Consider the following 18,733-nt stretch of genomic DNA (forward strand, 5'->3'; position numbering starts at 1 on the left):
AACAAACAAACAAACGAGAGTTTTAGTACATAGATTAGTGGGATCAGGCATTGTTAACACGAATTTCTACAAGGGAAATCATACCTGGCCAATCTACCGATGTACCTGCGCGAAACACTTGAAAAATCACTGGTAATCACTGGTAAAAAAAGGTGGAAACATTTACAGATCAGGCAACATTTGTGTGGAAGAAGGAGCAGAATTATCATTGCAGTTCGAAGCCCTTTGATACATTTCTGGGCACAAAAGATATACATGGATTGCGGGAGCAGAGTAGGGGTGGAACAATGAGAAAATGAGGTAGAGGATCAACCAGCTAGGTGGTGATGGGCCGAACGGCATGCTCCTGCTCCAATTTCCCCTCCTCCCCTTGAGTTCCAAAAATGGGCGGAATTCATGCCAAACTTTTAAAATTAGAATAGTTGAATGGTTGGGTCACAAAAGGAGACCATTCGGTTCATCGTGTTTTTGCTAGCCCACGGTGGTGCAATCTCCTCGGCCCTATTTATTCACAAAATGCTGGAGTAACCCAGCAGGTCAAGCAGCATCTCAGGAGAGAAGGAATGGGTGACGTTACGGGTCGAGATCCTTCTTCAGACTGATGTCAGGGGGGGGGGGGGGGGGGCGGGACAAAGGAAGGATATAGGTGGAGACAGGAAGACAGTGGGAGATTTGGGAAGGGGGACGGGAAGAGAGGGACAGAGGAACTGTCTAAAGTTGGAGAAGTCAATGTTCATAGGTGGAGACAGGGAGATAGAGGGAGATCCGGGAAGGGGGAGGGGAAGTGAGGGACAGAGGAACTGTCTAAAGTTGGAGAAGTCAATGTTCATACCACTGGGCTGCAAGCTGTGCCCAGGCGAAATATGAGGCCCTATTCCCTTCCTTCTATCCCAGAGAGTCCCTGCAGTACTGGTCTGACCCCAGGTGCGGAACTTGCCGCCGTGAAACTGCACAGGCCTCTGGACCACTCGCTGTCGCCATCTCCTGGTGGAAAGCAGCACAGCAAATGAAGTGCAATGGAGTTTTCATCATCTCCGTTCTAAATGGCCTACCCCTTATTCTTGAACTGTGGCCCCTTGTTCTGGACTCCCCCAACACTGGCAACATGTTTCCTGCCTCTAACGTGTTATTGTTATTGTTATTGTTATTCTTATTCTTATTATTAAACTCTGGAGCAAGTAGCTTAAAGCTTCTCGCACCCCTCACCACAGATGCTGCCTAACCTGCCTGGCATTTGCTGTCATTTCAGATTTTCAGCGGGGTTTTTTCGTCGAAAGTCCATAAGAAAGGGTAGAGCTTCTCCGTGAATTTGCTCCCGCTGAACGTGTGGAGGTGGAAACTGGTGTCCGCGCCGTAAAAAGAAACGGTCCCGGACTCGTAGTTGAGATAGACTCCCACCTTCCCGGGGATGAGCATGGCGGGGAGGAGGAATGGACGGGAGGCATTTACATTGAACCTGTCTTCAGTTCTTTGGATGGTCCAGAATCCATTCCCTGGCGTCAGGTCGACCCGTCTCTTCCTCTCCACGGACTCTGCCGCCACTCCCAGGCCCCAACTTCTATTCCCTGCGACCTCCACCTCCCAATAATGTCGCCCCGACGCGAACCCCACCCATCCCAGCACACACGGCCAGACCGTAAACCTCTTCCAGGTGTCTGCGAGTTTCCTTTGTCTCCGGGTCCATCTGACGGTCCTGAGGTCCACAGACACCTCGAGTAGTTTATTCGCCGTTTCCACGTCCAGGGTCACGGAGACTGGGGAAAGAAACAAAGATTTGCACCAGTCCCTCGCGTCCCAAGAGAGTGTCACCAGGGAAGCGGCCAGCGGTCAATCGAATCCAGGGTCGCCCACACCCACTGACGATAGGCACAAAATGCTGGAGTAACTCAGCGGGACAGGCAGCATCTCTGGAGAGAAGGAATGGGTGACGTTTCGGGTCGAGACCCTTCTTCAGATCGAAGACACCCGTCTGAAGAAGGATTTCGGACGGAAACGTCACCCATTCCATCTCTCCAGAGATGCTGCCTGTCCTGCTGAGTTACTCCAGCATTTTGTGTCTCTTCGGTTTAAACCAACATCTGCAGTTCCTTCCTGCACACTTTCCGGAGACTCGTGAAGCAGTGTACAACAATTCATCGCTACATCTGATACATCATCGCTATATCAGCCATGATCATATTGAATGGCTGTGCTGACTCGAAGGGCCGAATGGCCTACTCCTGCACCAGTTTTCTATGTTTCTCTGAATAAATTCTTGTGGTAGCAACGCACAAAACCGTCCATGTGACGAAGGCAGTATTTCCGTAGGAAAATAAACGCAAATGCTGGTACAAACCGACGGTATCACAAAATGCTGGAGTAACTCAGCAGGTCAGGCAGCATCTAGGAGAGAAGGAATGGGCGACGTTTCGCGTCGAGACCCTTCTTCAGACTGAATTCAATGGACAATAGACAATAGGTGAAGGAGGAGGCCATTCCGCCCTTTGAGCCAGCACCACCATTCAATGTGATCATGGCTGATCATACTGTGAAATATGGGGATCTGTGGAATCTGTGGAATTCTCTGGATACTGAGAATCTGTGGAATTCTCTGCCTCAGAAGGCAGTCGAGGCCAATTCTCTGAATGCATTCAAGAGAGAGCTAGATAGAGCTCTTAAGGAAAGCGGAGTCAGGGGGAAGGCAGGAACGGGGTACTGATTGAGAATGATCAGCCATGATCACATTGAATGGTGGTGCTGGCTCGAAGGGCCTATTCGTGCACCTATTGTCTATTGTCTATACCCACGGACTCCGCTATCCTTAAGAGCTCTATCTATCTCTCTCTTGAATGCATTCAGAGAATTGGCCTCCAATGCCTTCTGAGGCAGTGAATTCCGCAGATTTACAACTCTCTGACTGAAAAGGTTTTCCCCCATCTCCGTTCTAACTGGCCTACCCCTTATTCTTAAACTGTGGCCCTTGGTTCTGGACTCCCCCAACATTGGGAACATGTTTCCTGCCTCTAACGTGTCCAGCCCCTTAATAATCTTATTCAGGCAGTATTTCTCAGGAGTGTAGATATGGGTGCACAACTAAAATCTAAAACAAATCTTTCTCATTCTATCAATACCCAGTAATTAAAGTTGCGCCCATATTATTTATATATCGTAGTACAATTCATAACACGCAATCAAAATAAGAACTTTACCTGGGCTAACAGCATTACGCATTTCTCTCCACACGAAGAACAAGAAGGGGCTGTTGAATTTTTCCATGGACATGTCGCCCTCTGTTACTGGCAGCACCGAATATGTGGTGTTACTCCTGAAAATGTGAAGACGTTTAAAATAAATTGACCCGTTAAAATAATTTTTAAATAAAATGTTTTTTGTTTTTTTTTAATTAAAAATGCTTATGTTTATGTTTATTTACTTATTTTCCTTGCCTAACGTAAGTTGTATACCCTCTGAATGGTATTGTGGGGGGGGGGGTGGGGGGCGATATTTGAGGAAGGATATTTTTGTTGTCCAAATTTGAGGAAGAATATTCTTGCTGTTGAGGGCGTGCAGCGTAGGTTTACTAGGTTAATCCCGGAATGGCGGGACTGTCGTATGTTGAAAGACTGGAGCGACTAGGCTTGTATACACTGGAATTTAGAAGGATGAGAGGGAATCTTATCGAAACATATAAGATTATTAATGTGTTGGACAAGTTAGAGGCAGGCAACATGTTCCCAATGTTGGGGGAGTCCAGAACCAAGGGCCACAGTTTAAGAATAAGGGGTATGCCATTTAGAATGGAGATGAGGAAAAAAAAATTCAGTCAGAGAGTTGTAAATCTGTGGAATTCTCTGCCTCAGAAGGCAGTGGAGGCCAATTTTCTGAATGCATTAAAAAGAGAGCTAGATAGAGTTCTTAAGGATAGCGGAGTCAGGGGGTATGCGGAGAAGGCAGGAACGGGGTACTGATTGAGAATGATCAGCCATGATCACATTGAATGGTGGTGCTGACTCGAAGGGCCGCATGGCCTACTCCTGCACCAATTGTTTTATTATCTATCGTCTATTGATATCTATCAGTACTAATGTGTTCATGCATTGAATTGTCAAAGCTGTATTAATAACAATTCAGAAATAAACTTTGTTAAAAAAATTTTAATAAATTGACAATGAATAATTTCTGAAATATTTTCACAGACAATGCAGAATATCAGCCAAGATCATGTCTTACCAGTTCGCCTGAGAAGTTTCTTCCTGAAATTAAAAAAGAAAAAATAATCTCAATTTTTCAAGGAATAGTCATCTGTAATCAAACAGGGAGAGGAACAACACAAGGAGGCAGATTCCTGAATGTTCTCCGCTGCTGGTACACAGACTGCAAGGAGATGATAGGACAGTTACAATAGACAATAGACAATAATAGACAATAGACAATAGGTGCAGGAGGAGGCCATTCGGCCTTTCGCCCCTTCGAGCCAGCACCGCCATTCAATGTGATCATGGCTGATCATTCTCAATCAGTACCCCGTTCCTGCTTTCTCCCCATACCCCCCGACTCCGCTATCCTTAAGAGCTCTATCTAACTCTCTCTTGAATGCATTCAGACAATTGGCCTCCACTGCCTTCTGAGGCAGAAAATGCCACAGATTCACAACTCTCTGACAGAAAACGTTTTTCCTCATCTCAGTTCAAAATGGCCTACCCCTTATTTTTAAACTGTAGCCCCTTGTTCTGGACTCCCCCATCATTGAAAACATGTTTCCTGCCTCTAACATGTCCAACCACATAATAATCTTATACGTTTCGATAAGATCTCCTCTCATCCTTCTAAATTCCAGTGTATACAAGCCTAGTCGCTCCAGTCTTTCAACATATGACAGTCCCGCCATTCCGGGAATCAACCTAGTAAACCTACGCTGCACGCCCTCAATAGCAAGAATATCCTTCCTCAAATTTGGAGACCAAAACTGCACACAGTACTCCAGGTGCGGTCTCACTAGGGCCCTGTACAACTGCAGAAGGACCTCTTTGCTCCTATACTCAACTCCTCTTGTTATGAAGGCCAACATTCCATTGGCTTTCTTCACTGCCTGCTGTACCTGCATGCTTCCTTTCAGTGACTGATGCACTAGGACACCCAGATCTCGTTGTACGTCCCCTGTTCCTAACTTGACACCATTCAGATAATACTCTGCCTTCCTATTCTTACCACCAAAGTGGATAACCTCACACTTATCCACATTAAACTGCATCTGCCATGCATCCGCCCACTCACACAACCTGTCCAAGTCACCATGCAACCTCATAGAAACATAGAAACATAGAAAATAGGTGCAGGATTAGGCCATTCGGCCCTTCGAGCTGCACCGCCATTCAATATGATCATGGCTGATCATCCAACTCAGTATCCCGTACCTGCCTTCTCTCCATACCCCCTGGTCCCTTTAGCCACAAGGGCCACATCTAACTCCCTCTTAAATATAGCCAATGAACTGGCCTCAACTACCTTCTGTGGCAGAGAATTCCACAGATTCGCCACTCTCTGTGTGAAAAAAAACTTTCTCATCTCGGTCCTAAAAGACTTCCTCCTTATCCTTAAACTGTGACCCTTTGTTCTGGACGTCCCCAACATCGGGAACAATCTTCCTGCATCTAGCCTGTCCAACCCCTTAAGAATTTTTAAAGTTTCAATAAGATCCCCCCTCAATCTTCTAAATTCCAGCAAGTACAAGCCGAATAGCATCTTCCTCACAGTTCACACTACCACCCAGCTTTGTATCATCTGCAAATTTGCAGATCTACAAAATCTAGAAAACCAATGGACATAATATAAGAAAGACAAGCAAAACTGACGACCGAAAAGGTAGCGGAAATAATGGTGCAATATTCATATTCACAGAACCAAATTATAGGCCTGGATAGCGTGAATGTGGAGAGGACCTTTCCACTAGTGGAGGGCTGGGACCACACGCCATAGCCTCAGAATAAAAGGAGATGAGGCGGGATCTAGAAAGGAGATGAGGCGGGATTTTTTTAGTCGGACGGTGGTGAAATCTGTGGAATTCGTTGCCACAGACGGCTGTGGAGGCCAAGTCATTGGATATCTTTAAGACAGAGATTGACAGATTTTCGATTAGTGCGGGTGTCAGGGGTTATGAGGAGAAGGCGGGAGAATGGGGTTTGAGAGGGTGAGATAGATCAGCCACGATTGAATGGCGGAGTAGACCTTGATTTTTTATTTTTTTTGTATTTAAATCAAAAATATTTATTTAAATATTAAAATAATATATACAATACATTAAAACCAAAACAGAACCCACCACTAGAATACTATACAAACAAATATACCAATTGAAACTATTATACAATTATATTACAATCCACATCCAGGATACATCCAATCCCCTGCGGTGCCCAGCGGTCCCGGAAATCCTCCAGGGTGCCCGTGGACAGTGCGTGGGTCCTCTCCAACACCACCCGGGCGCGGATGTAACCCCGGAAAAGGGGTAGGCAGCTGGCTCAGGCATTGCCCTTTTCGGCCTGGTGCCGTGAGTCACGGATAGCCAGTTTGGCCAGGCCCAGGAGCAAACCCAACCAGGACATCTTCGGCCCTACCCTCTCCCCTCACGCACAGGGGTGCCCAAAGATGAGGATGGTGGGTGAAAAGTGCAGCCAGAAGGCAAAGGGACAGCCCCTTTAGATATTGGAACAGGGGTTGCAACCTCACACACTCCATGTACACGTGGTACACAGACTCACACACTCCATCTACACGTGGTACACAGACTCACACACCCCATGTACACGTGGCACACAGACTCACACACCCCATGTACACGTGGACCACAGACTCACACACTCCATGTACACGTGGTACACAGACTCACACACCCCATGTACACGTGGACAGCGCGTGGTCCCTCTCCAACACCACCCGGGCGCGGATGTAACCCCAGAAAAGGGGTAGGCAGCTGGCTCGGGCAGTGCCCTTTTCGGCCTGGTGCCGTGAGTCGCGGATGGCCAGTTTGGCCAGGCCCAGGAGCAAACTCAACCAGGACATCTTCGGCCCTACCCTCTCCTCTCACGCACAGGGGTGCCCAAAGATGAGGATGGTGGGTGAAAAGTGCAGCCAGATGGCAAAGGGGCAGCCCCTTTAGATATTGGAACAGGGTTTGCAACCTCACACACTCCATGTACACGTGGTACACAGACTCACACACTCCATGTACACGTGGTGCACAGACTCACACACTCCATGTACACGTGGTACACAGACTCACACGCCCCATGTACACGTGGACCACAGACTCACACGCCCCATGTACACGTGGACCACAGACTCACACACTCCATGTACACGTGGAACACAGACTCACACACTCAGTGTACACGTGGTACACAGACTCTTCCAACCCGCAAAAGTGGCAGGTGGCCGGCGAGTCTGTGGACCGTGCGAGGAACAGGCTACAGGGGACTCCTCGGTGCCCTCCACCCCAGGTCCCCGATGGAGAGGGGCACTGAGTACACCTGATGGGCCAAATGGCCTTATTCTGCGTCGCTCACCTTCAGGAAGATCACGTTGTTTCTTTGCTCCATCTGGTTCTGCAGCTTTGAGATTTGCTCCTCAATGGAAGTTAAATTCGCTTGAATTTTTTGGAGATTTACCTCCATTGCATCCAGTATTATCTGCTCTTTCTCTCTTAAATCTTTGATACAATGCTCCTCCTTCTCGGTGAGATATTGGTGCATTTTAGTAAACTCGGACGTGACATGGTTCTGTAGGCAATGTGACTGATCCTGTCAAATAAAATGTGCCATTTAATATAAACCAGAAGCAAAAACAAGCCACAAAGATCAATAGGTCACTGAGTTGGAAACTTTACCTTGACTTCGTTGATCTTTTCCTTCTGTTGCACCTCGCTTAGTGAAATCTCAGATTTCTGCCCCATTAACAGTTCCATGGAGAATTGAACCTGACCCTAGGATTGAGACAGTCAAGAGTCAAGACTGTTTTATTGTCATGTGTCCCAGGTACAACAATGAAATTCTTGCAGCAGCACAACAGAATATGTAAACATAATGCACCGTAAACAATATAATAAACAAGAGGGAAAAAAAGTTCAGTGCGTACTTCACAGCATTCAGAGTATACATGCACACACACACACACACACACACACAAACACACACACACAAATATATATATTCCTCCACTGCCATTTCTCCTCAAGGTATGTCCACTTTGAAGAAGTTCTCCTCCTCTCTTCGACGAGAGTTTAGCAACATGCTTTCGCTGCTCCCCCTCTGTGATTTCTCCTGCCCTCCTAATCTACGACCACATCTTGACCCAGACTCGCTACCACAGCCACATCTGCTTTCTTGGGACTCCTCATATTTCGCCTGGGTAGCTTGCAGCCCAGTGGTATGAACATCGAACTCACCAACTTTAGATAGTTTCTCTGTCCCTCTCTTCCCCTCCCCCTTCCCAGATCTCCCTCTATCTTCCTGTCTCCACCTATATCCTTCCTTTGTCCCGCCCCCCTGACATCAGTCTGAAGAAGGGTCTCGACCCGAAACGTCACCCATTCCTTCTCTCCTGAAATGCTGCCTGCCCTACTGAGTTACTCCAGCATTTTGTGAATACACACACATATATATATATATATAGATATATATATATATATGCGTGCGTGTATATATATGTGTCTATGTAGACAATAGACAATAGACAATAGGTGCAGGAATAGGCCATTCTGCCCTTGGAGCCAGTACCGCCATTCAATGTGATCATGGCTGATCATGGCTGATCATTCTCAATCAGTTCCCCGTTCCTGCCTTCTCCCCATACCCTTTGACTCCGCTATCCTTAAGAGCTCTATCTAGTTCTCTATTGAATGCATTCAGAGACTTGGCCTCCAATGCCTTCTGAGGCAGAGAATTCTACAGATTCACAACTCTCTGACTGAAAAAGTTTTTCCTCATCTCCGTTCTAAATGGCCTACCCCTTATTCTTAAACTGTGGCCCCTGATTCTGGACTCCCCCAACATTGGGAACCTGTTTCCTGCCTCTAACGTGTCCAACCCCTTAATAATCTTATATGTTTCGATAAGACCCCCTCTCATCCTAAATTCCAACGCATACAAGCCTAGCCCCTCCAGTCTTTCAACATTCCGGGAATTAACCTAGTAAACCGACTCTGCACGCCCTCAATAGCAAGAATATCCTTCCTCAAATTTGGAGACCAAAACTGCACACAGTACTCCAGGTGCAGTCTCACTAGGGCCCTGTACAACTGCAGAAGGACCTCTTTGCTCCTATACTAAACTCCTCTTGTTATGAAGGCCAACATTCCATTGGCTTTCTTCACTGCCTGCTGTACCTGCATGCTTCCTTTCAGTGACTGATGCACTAGGACACCCAGATCTCGTTGTACATCCCCTTCTCCTAACTTGACACCATTCAGATAATACCCTGCCTTCCTGTTCTTACCACCGAAGTGGATAACCTCACACTTATCCACATTAAACTGCATCTGCCATGCATCCGCCCACTCGCACAACCTGTCCAAGTCACCCTGCAACCACATAGCATCTTCCTCACAGTTCGCGCTGTTTGCTTTTACCTTGTAGATTTCGACAGCTTCGTTAATCGGCATGAGGCTGTGAGACCTGTGTTCCCGGCTCACCGAACATATCACACAGACCAGCTTCTTGTCGGTTTCGCAAAACAGCTTAAGTTCTTCCTGGTGTTCCTCGCAGTGAAATTTCCCCTCCTTCTCTTTCTCGTTCGGTTTGAGTTTCCGAGCTGTTTCGGACAGGTTTGCCAGAGCCCTGTTTACCTTCAGGTCTCTCTCCGGGAAGGTCGCCCGACATTGCGGGCAGGAATTTATCCCGGTGGTGTCCCACGCCTGGGAGATGCAGGACAGGCAGAAGGAATGGCCGCATTGCAGTGAAATTGGTTCGGTGAAGAAATCGAAGCAAATGGAGCAGATGGTCTCCTCGCTCCAACCCTCGTCCTCTCCCCTCGAAGCCATGATCACCACAAGTACTCTCTGCTTCGAAATACTTTCTCTTGCCTCAAACGCACTTGTAGTCTCTCGTTACCCAGCTCTTCGGGGAATTAATGCACAGCTTATATCACACGGGAAGAGAATGAAGGGGAGACAGTGTAGAGAGATATAAGGGAACCCAGGCGATCACCGAATATTACCAGTAACCTGGAGCACTTTGTTCAAAGATCAGATGATGACCCTGTTAGCTTCTCTACGTCGTGTGGTAGTTCCCAGATGTTCAGTTTTTACCATCCACCCTGATCACACGAAGGGACTCTATTTTCAGTCAGTCTGCCGAAAAGATTCCCCAAAGATCGTCGCAAAAAAAAGCTGGAGTAACTCAGAGGGTCAGGCAGCATCTCCGGAGAGAAGGAACGGGTGGCGTTTCGGGTCCAGACCCTTCGTCGGACTATTCAGGGGAAACGAGAGACAGAGACGACAGAGGTAGGTGTAGAGCGATAAAGAACAACGAATGAAAGATATGGCAAAGAAAAAACTGACGATGGTAAAAGGAGCCACCAATAGCTGGAGTAACTCAGCGGGACAGAGGTACAAAAAAGCTGGAGTAACTCAGCGGGACACAGGTACAAAAAAGCTGGAGTAACTCAGCGGGACACAGATACAAAAAGTTGGAGTAACTCAGCGGGACACAGGTCCAAAAAAGCTGGAGTAACTCAGGGACAGAGGTATCAAAATTTGGAGTAACTCAGCGGGACACAGGTACAAAAAAAGCTGGAGTAACTCAGCGGGACAGAGATACCAAAAAGTTGGAGTAACTCAGCGGGACACAGGTACAAAAAAGCTGGAGTAACTCAGGGACAGAGGTATCAAAATTTGGAGTAACTCAGCGGGACACAGGTACAAAAAAGCTGGAGTAACTCAGCGGGACACAGGTACAAAAAAGCTGGAGTAACTCAGGGACAGAGGTATCAAAATTTGGAGTAACTCAGCGGGACACAGGTACAAAAAAGCTGGAGTAACTCAGCGGGACAGATACAGATTTTCCATTATCCTAATGTCAACGGGAGGATAGTGTTTGTCTTCGATGATGTCGACTCCCTTTTCGAGGCAGCGACTCCAGCAGATAACTTCGATCAGGATACAGTATCCTTAAATGAAGTTCTCATACACCCCTTAACAAACTATCATTGCAGGACAAAGTCGGCGGGTTTTACGTGCTAAAGTCTGCCTCGCAATAAAGACTTCCTTAATGCCGACCTTAGTATCTAAATTACACGACAAATAACTTCCTTATTATGGTCCCCTCCCTTCTCACCCTCCCACATTTTATGAAATCTTCTCCTTTGACTTCTCCTGCAGGTACAGCAGGCAGTGAAGAAAGCTAATGGAATGTTGGCCTTCATAACAAGAGTATTTCAGTATAGCAGTAAAGAGGTTCTTCTGCGGTTGTACAGGGCTCTGGTAAGACCACATCTGGAGTACTGTGTACAGTTTTTGGTCTCCCAATTTGAGGAAGGACATCCTTGTAATTGAGGCAGTGCAGCGTAGGTTCACGAGATTGATCCCTGGGATGGCGGGACTGACATATGAGGAGAGATTGAAAAGACTAGGCTTGTGTTCACTGGAGTTTAGAAGGATGAGAGGGGATCTTACAGAGACAGATAAAATTATAAAAGGACTGGACAAGCTAGATGCAGGAAAAATGTTCCCGATGCTGGGAGAGTCCAGAACCAGGGGCCACAGTCTTAGAATAAAGGGGAGGCAATTTAGAACGGAGATGAGGAAAAACTTTTTCAGTCAGAGAGTTGTGAATTTGTGGAATTCTCTGCCACATAGGGCAGTGGAGGCCAAATCACTGGATGGATTCAAGAGAGAGTTAGATAGAGCTCTAGGGACGGGTGGAATCAAGGGATATGTGGAGAAGGCAGGCCCGGGTTATTGATTGTGGATGATCAGCCATGATCACAATGAATGGCGGTGCTGGCTCGAAGGGCCGAATGGCCTCCTCCTGCACATATTTTCCATGTTTCTTTGTTTCTAAGACTCACCGACAGCTTCCTGATCCTAAAGCCCCTCCCCCACCCCCCGGTCCTCCCAGGTTGCTCCCCCAGGCGTCAACCGTGGTCCTATCCTACGTCCAAAATGATGACAATAGACAATAGACAATAGGTGCAGGAGAAGGCCATTCGGTCCTTCGAGCCAGCACCGCCATTCAATGTGATCATGGCTGATCATTCTCAATCAGTGCCCCGTTCCTGCCTTCTCCCCATACCCCCTGACTCCGCTATCCTTAAGAGGTCTATCCAGCTCTCTCTTGAATGCATTCAGAGAATTGGGCTCCACTGCCTTCTGAGGCAGAGAATTCCACAGATTCACAACTCTCTGACTGAAAAAGTTTTCCCTCATCTCAGTTCTAAATGGCCTACCCCTTATTCTTAAACTGTGGCCCCTTGTTCTGGACTCCCCCAACATTGGGAACATGTTTCCTGCCTCTAACGTGACCAACCCCTTAATAATCTTATACGTTTTTTTGATAAGATCTCCTCTCATCCTTCTAAATTCCAGTGTATACAAGCCTATGAGGGAGGTTCCTCGCAGTGAAGCTGATGTAAAGCCGAACTTCACATTCTGCGGCGTCGGAGGAAACTGCAGGTGCTGGTTTGAACCGAATATTGACACACAAAAAAGCTGGAGTAACTCAGCGGGACAGGCAGCATCTCTGGGGAAAAGGAACAGGTGCAGTCTCGGGGTCGTGGCCCTTCTTCAGACTAAGTGTCAGAGGGAAAGGGGAACGAGAGACAAGGAAGGTACTTTAGCTAAATGAATAAAAGACATGCAACAAACAAGTCAATTCAAGACAATTTTATTTGTATAGCACATTTAAAAACAACCCACGTTGACCAAAGTGCTAAACATCAGTTCAGGTACTAAGAACGAACATACAATGGCACACAAACATCACAGCACATAGAAACATAGAAACATAGAATATAGGTGCAGGTGTAGGCCATTCGGCCCTTCGAGCCTGCACCGCCATTCAATATGATCATGGCTGATCATCCAACTCAGTATCCTGTACCTGCCTTCCCTCCATACCCCCTGATCCCTTTAGCCACAAAGGCCACATCTAACTCCCTCTTAAATATAGCCAATGAACTGGCCTCAACTACCTTCTGTGGCAGAGAATTCCACAGATTCACCACTCTCTGTGTGAAAAAAAACGTTCTCATCTCGGTCCTAAAAGACTTCCCCCTTATCCTTAAACTGTGACCCCTTGTTCTGGACTTCCCCAACATCGGGAACAATCTTCCTGCATCTAGCCTGTCCAACCCATTAAGAATTTTGTAAGTTTCTATAAGATCCCCCCTCAATCTTCTAAATTCCAGTGAGTACAAGCCGAGTCTATCCAGTCTTTCTTCATATGAAAGTCCTGCCATCCCAGGAATCAATCTGGTGAACCTTTTCTGTACTCCCTCTAAGGCAAGAATGTCTTTCCTCAGATTAGGAGACCAAAACTGTACGCAATACTTCAGGTGTGGTCTCACCAATGCATACATAAACAGTTCACAGCGCCCCCTCAGAGGGCCTCAAACGCTAGGGAGTAGATATAGGTTTTGAGCCTGGACTTAAAGGAGTCGATGGAGGGGGCAGTTCTGATGGTGAGAGGGATGCTGTTCCACAGTCTAGGAGCTGCAACCGCAAAAGCGCGGTCACCCCTGAGCTTAAGCCTAGACCGCGGGATAGTGAGTAGCCCCAAGTCGGCCGACCTGAGGGACCTGGAGATAGAGTGGTGGGTTAAAAGATTTTTGATAATGGGGGGGGGGGGGGGGGGGGGCAAGCCCGTTTAGGGCTTTGTATGTGAATAGGAGGAGCTTGAAGTTGATTCTGTACCGTACAGGGAGCCAATGGAGAGAGGCCAGAATCGGGGTGATGTGGTCCCTTTTACGGGCACCCGTCAGGAGTCTCGCTGCGGCGTTTTGGACCAGTTGCAGGCGGGACAGGGATGATTGGCTGATCCCACTGTATAGGGAGTTGCAGTAGTCTCCGCGGGAGGAAATGAATGCGTGATTTTTTCAATGTCGTCAAATTGGAGGGTTTGAAACAACGATGATTCATGAAAGGTGAACCCCACACTGGTCCATTATTGCCTGTGGGATCGTGATAAAGAGTTCAGTCTGAAGAAGTGTCTCGACCCGAATCGTCACCCATTCCTTCTCTCCGAGATGATGCCTGACCTGCTGAGTTACTCCAGCATTTTGTGATACCGCGATAACGCGTTATACACAAAGTGAAACTCATCAGGGCGGCAGTAAAACTAGTGCAGGAGTAGGCCATTTGGCCCTTCGAGCCAGCACCGCCATTCAACATGATCATAGCTGATCATCCAGAATCAGTTCCCCGTTCCTGCTTTCTCCCCATATCCCTTGATTCCGTTAGCCCTAAGAGCTAAATCTAACTCTCTCTTGAAAACATCCAGTGAATCGGCCTCCACTGCCTTCTGTGGCAGAGAATTCCACAGATTCACTACTGTCTGGGAGAAAAACATTTTCCTCATCTCAGTCCTAAATGGCCTACCCCATATTCTTGAACTGTGACCCCTGGTTTTGGGCTCCCCCGACATCGGGAACATTTTCTCCCTGCATCTAGCGTGTCCAATCTCTTGAGAATTTTACATGTTTCTATAAGAACCCCTCTCATCCTTCTAAATCCCAGTGAATACAAGCCCGGTCGACCCATTCTTTCATCATACGTCAGTCCCGCCATCCCGGGAATTATTCTGGTGAACGACGTTTACATAATACGATATTGTAAAAAGACAAGGGGGCTTTTTACGTTGAAAATGGCCTTGAAACATTCGCACAAAGGCAAACAAAACTTTAGTCCAAAGGTTCAAATGAGCTATCAGTGATGTGTGAACGAATGTTGCTAACTCTGCAAACCACCTATCAGTTGAATTGCTTCGACTTTGAACGTCACAAAACTGATTACCCATCTTTACCGTCGCTATGCGCTATCAGATAGCAGTAGCACGATATTAAAAAAAATTAAATTTATCATTCCTTTAGACGTTTGACATTGTTTTTTTCTCAATACTCCCTGATCCGCCGAGAACCGAACAGCAATCTACAGAGCAAAATTTAGATTAGCCCACCGAGTCCGCACCGACTAGGCGACTGGGCTTGTATCCACTGGAATTTAGAAGGATGAGAGGAGATCTTATCGAAACGTATAAGATTATTAAGGGGTTGGACACGATAGAGGCAGGAAATGTTGGGGGAGTCCAGAACAAGGGGCCACAGTTTAAGAATAAGTGGTAGGCCAATTTGAACTGAGATGAGGAAAAACTTTTTCAGTCAGAGAGTCTGTGGAATTCTCTGCCTCAGAAGGCAGTGGAGGCCAATTCTCTGAATGCATTCAAGAGAGAGCTATATAGAGCTCTTAAGGATAGCGGAGTCAGGGGGTATGGGGAGAAGGCAGGAACGGGGTACTGATTGAGAATGATCAGCCATGATCACATTGAATGGCGGTGCGTACAGGCTCGAAGGGCTGAATGGCCTCCTCCTGCACCTATTGTCTATTGTCTACTGACCAGCGATCCGCGCACATGAACATTGTCCGACACACACGATGAACAATTTACACTTATACCAAGGCAATTAAACCTGCAAACCTGTACATATTTGCTTTGGAGTGTGGGTAGGAGAGCGAAGATCTCGGACAAAAAAAACCCACGCGGTCACGGGGGAGAACGTACAAACTCCGTACAGACAGCACCCGTGGTCGGGATCGAACTTGGGTCTCTGGCGCTCCAAGCGCTGCAAGGCAGCAAATCTGCAGATGATACAAAGCTAGGTGGCAGTGTGAGCTGTGAGGAAGATGCTATGAGGTTGCAGGGTGACTTGGACAGGTTGTGTGAGTGGGCGGGTGCATGGCAGATACAATTTAATGTGGACAAGTGTGAGGTTATCCACTTTGGTGGTAAGAATAAGAAGGCAGATTATTATCTGAATGGTGTCAAGTTAGGAAAAGGGGACGTACAACGAGATCTGGGTGTCCTCATGCATCAGTCACTGAAAGGAAGCATGCAGGTACAGCAGGCAGTGAAGAAAGCCAATGGAATGTTGGCCTTCATAACAAGAGGAGTTGAGTATAGGAGCAAAGAGGTCCTTCTGCAGTTGTTCAGGGCCCTAGTGAGACCGCACCTGGGGTATTGTGTGCAGTTTTGGTCTCCAAATTTGAGGAAGGATATTCTTGCTATTGAGGGCGTGCAGCGTAGGTTCACTAGGTTAATTCCCGGAATGGCGGGACTGTCGTATGTTGAAAGGCTAGAGCAATTAGGCTTGTATACACTGGAATTTAGAAGGACGAGGGGGGATCTTATTGAAACATATAAGATAATTAGGGGATTGGACACATTAGAGGCAGGAAGCATGTTCCCAATGTTGGGGGAGTCCAGAACAAGGGGCCACAGTTTAAGAATAATGGGTAGGCCATTTAGAACGGAGATGAGGAAGAACTTTTTCAGTCAGAGAGTTGTGAAGGTGTGGAATTCTCTGCCTCAGAAGGCAGTGGAGGCCAGTTCGTTGGATGCTTTCAAGAGAGAGCTGGATAGAGCTCTTAAGGATAGTGGAGTGAGGGGGTATGGGGAGGAGGCAGGAACGGGGTACTGATTGAGAGTGATCAGCCATGGTCGCATTGATTGGCGGTGCTGGCTCGAAGGGCTGAATGGCCTACTCCTGCACCTATTGTCTATTGTCTATTTTCTACCGCTGCGCCCTCTGGTCGATTTCTCATGCTGATCATTCTCAATCAGTGCCCCATTCCTGCCCTCTCCCCCATACCCCCTGACTCTATCTAACTCTCTCTTGAATACATTCAGAGAATTGGCCTCCACTGCCTTCTGAGGCAGTGAATTCCACAGAGACTTGGAAGGGTAAGGTAAGAAAATAACTGCGGATGCTGGTACAAATCGAAGGTATTGATTCCCAAAATGCTGGAGCAACTCAGCAGGTCAGGCAGCATCTCAGGAGACAAGGAATGGGTGACGTTTCAGGTCGAGACCCTTCTTCAGACTGATTTCATGGGGGCCGGACAAAGGAAGGATATAGGTGAAGACAGAGGGAGAACTAGGAAGGTGGAGGGGAAGAGAGGGACAGAGGAACTAACTAAAGTTGGAGAAGATGAAGAAGGGTAAGGTGTGAAAACCATGTTGGCTGCCAGAGGAAGCTACAGAGGTGGATACAATTCTGACTTTTGAACATATTGAACAGATATGTAGATAGGAAGGATTTAGTGGGATGTGGGGCAAACGTGGCGAAATGGGAAGTTCCCAATATCCCAACTCGGTTGGAATGCAAATGATGGGCCGAAGGGCCTGTTTCCCTGCTGTATGGCTCTATGACGATGCTGCCCAGAAAATACCTATGTACACCTCTCTACACTCATTGCATTCCCCCCCCTCCCACACAGATGATTAACCACCCCTTATCTACACTTATCTGCAAACAAGGTTAACATGCAATGGTCAATTAATCGCCCAACGCACATATTTGTGTTTTCGCAGGTTAACGTGATTTGCATTTACTGCTTGAACAACCCTCCCGATCAAAGGTCAAATCGTAAAACAGAAAAAAAGAAATATAAATATATAAGGAAATAGCAGCTTTTTTTTTTAAATTAGGTGTGGCGGTCGACACGGAAGAAGACAGATAAAATCCATTAAATATTAAACAGAGCAACAGTAAACAGCTGGGAGACAGAAGGAACTGCAGATGCTGGAATCTTAGGCAAAAAAAAACACAAAGTGCTGGAGGAACTCAACATCTCTGGGTCAAGCAGCATCTCTGGAGGTCAACTTGCAGCGGCCAATTAATCGCCCAACCTTCATATATAGAGACATAGAAACATAGATAATAGGTGCAGGAGGAGGCCATTCAGCCCTTCGAGCCAGCACCGCCATTAATTGTGGTCATGGCTGATCGTTCCCAATCAATACCCCGTGCCTGCCTTCTCTCCATATCCCTTGATTCCACTAGCCCCTAGATTTCTATCTAACTCTCTCTTAAATCCATCCAGTGATTTGGCTTCCACTGCCCTCTGTGGCAGAGAATTCCACAAATTCACAACTCTCTGGGTGAAAAAGTTTTTTTTCACCTCAGTTTTAAATGGCCTCAGTTTTATTCTAAGACTGTGTTACCCTTCAACACCCTTGCTTTCCCTCCTCTCTCCATCCATCCCGCCATCCTCGTTCTCCGACCAGTTTCACTCTCCTCCTGATTAATGCTCCTGATTGTAAGCCTGCTTGTCACCTCCCCTTCAGCCAACAATGGACCGTTCAACATTTCCTTAGCAACGTCTGCTTTGATCTGTGTTTTCACACCTCGCCCTTCCTTATCTCCATCTCTCCCTCTCCCCTGACTCAGTCTGAAGAAGGCTCTCGACCCGAAACATCGCCCATTCCTCCTCTCTGGAGATGCTGCCTGTCCCGCAGTTACTCCGGCATTTATAGGCAATAGACAACAGGTGCAGGAGGAGGCCATTCGGCCCCTCGAGCCAGCACCACCATTCAATGTGATCATGGCTGACCATTCTCAATCAGTACCCCGTTCCTGCCTTTCTCCCCGTACCCCCTGTCTCCGCAATCCTTAAGAGCTCTATCTAGCTCTCTCTTGAATGCATTCAGAGAATTGGCCTCCAGTGAATTCCACAGATTTACAACTCTCTGACTGAAAAAGTATATCC

The 18,733-nt window shown here is 47.1% G+C and overlaps 1 pseudogene across 1 annotated transcript in view; it reads right to left on the minus strand.

Moving 5' to 3' along the window:
* Window positions 1-1,174: 1,174 nt before the first annotated feature.
* The window catches only part of LOC144602816 (uncharacterized), a 74,958-nt pseudogene continuing 57,399 nt past the window's right edge, over window positions 1,175-18,733 (minus strand). The window contains exons 7-12 of the transcript XR_013548514.1: window positions 9,602-10,049; window positions 7,862-7,957; window positions 7,542-7,775; window positions 4,210-4,232; window positions 3,189-3,304; window positions 1,175-1,754 (exon numbers count right to left, since the gene is read on the minus strand). The product of XR_013548514.1 is annotated as an uncharacterized LOC144602816 (transcript). The remainder of the gene's footprint in view (window positions 1,755-3,188; window positions 3,305-4,209; window positions 4,233-7,541; window positions 7,776-7,861; window positions 7,958-9,601; window positions 10,050-18,733) is intronic.

Source organism: Rhinoraja longicauda, chromosome 19 (assembly GCF_053455715.1).
Source record: "Rhinoraja longicauda isolate Sanriku21f chromosome 19, sRhiLon1.1, whole genome shotgun sequence".
Taxonomy (NCBI): Eukaryota; Metazoa; Chordata; class Chondrichthyes; order Rajiformes; family Arhynchobatidae; genus Rhinoraja; species Rhinoraja longicauda.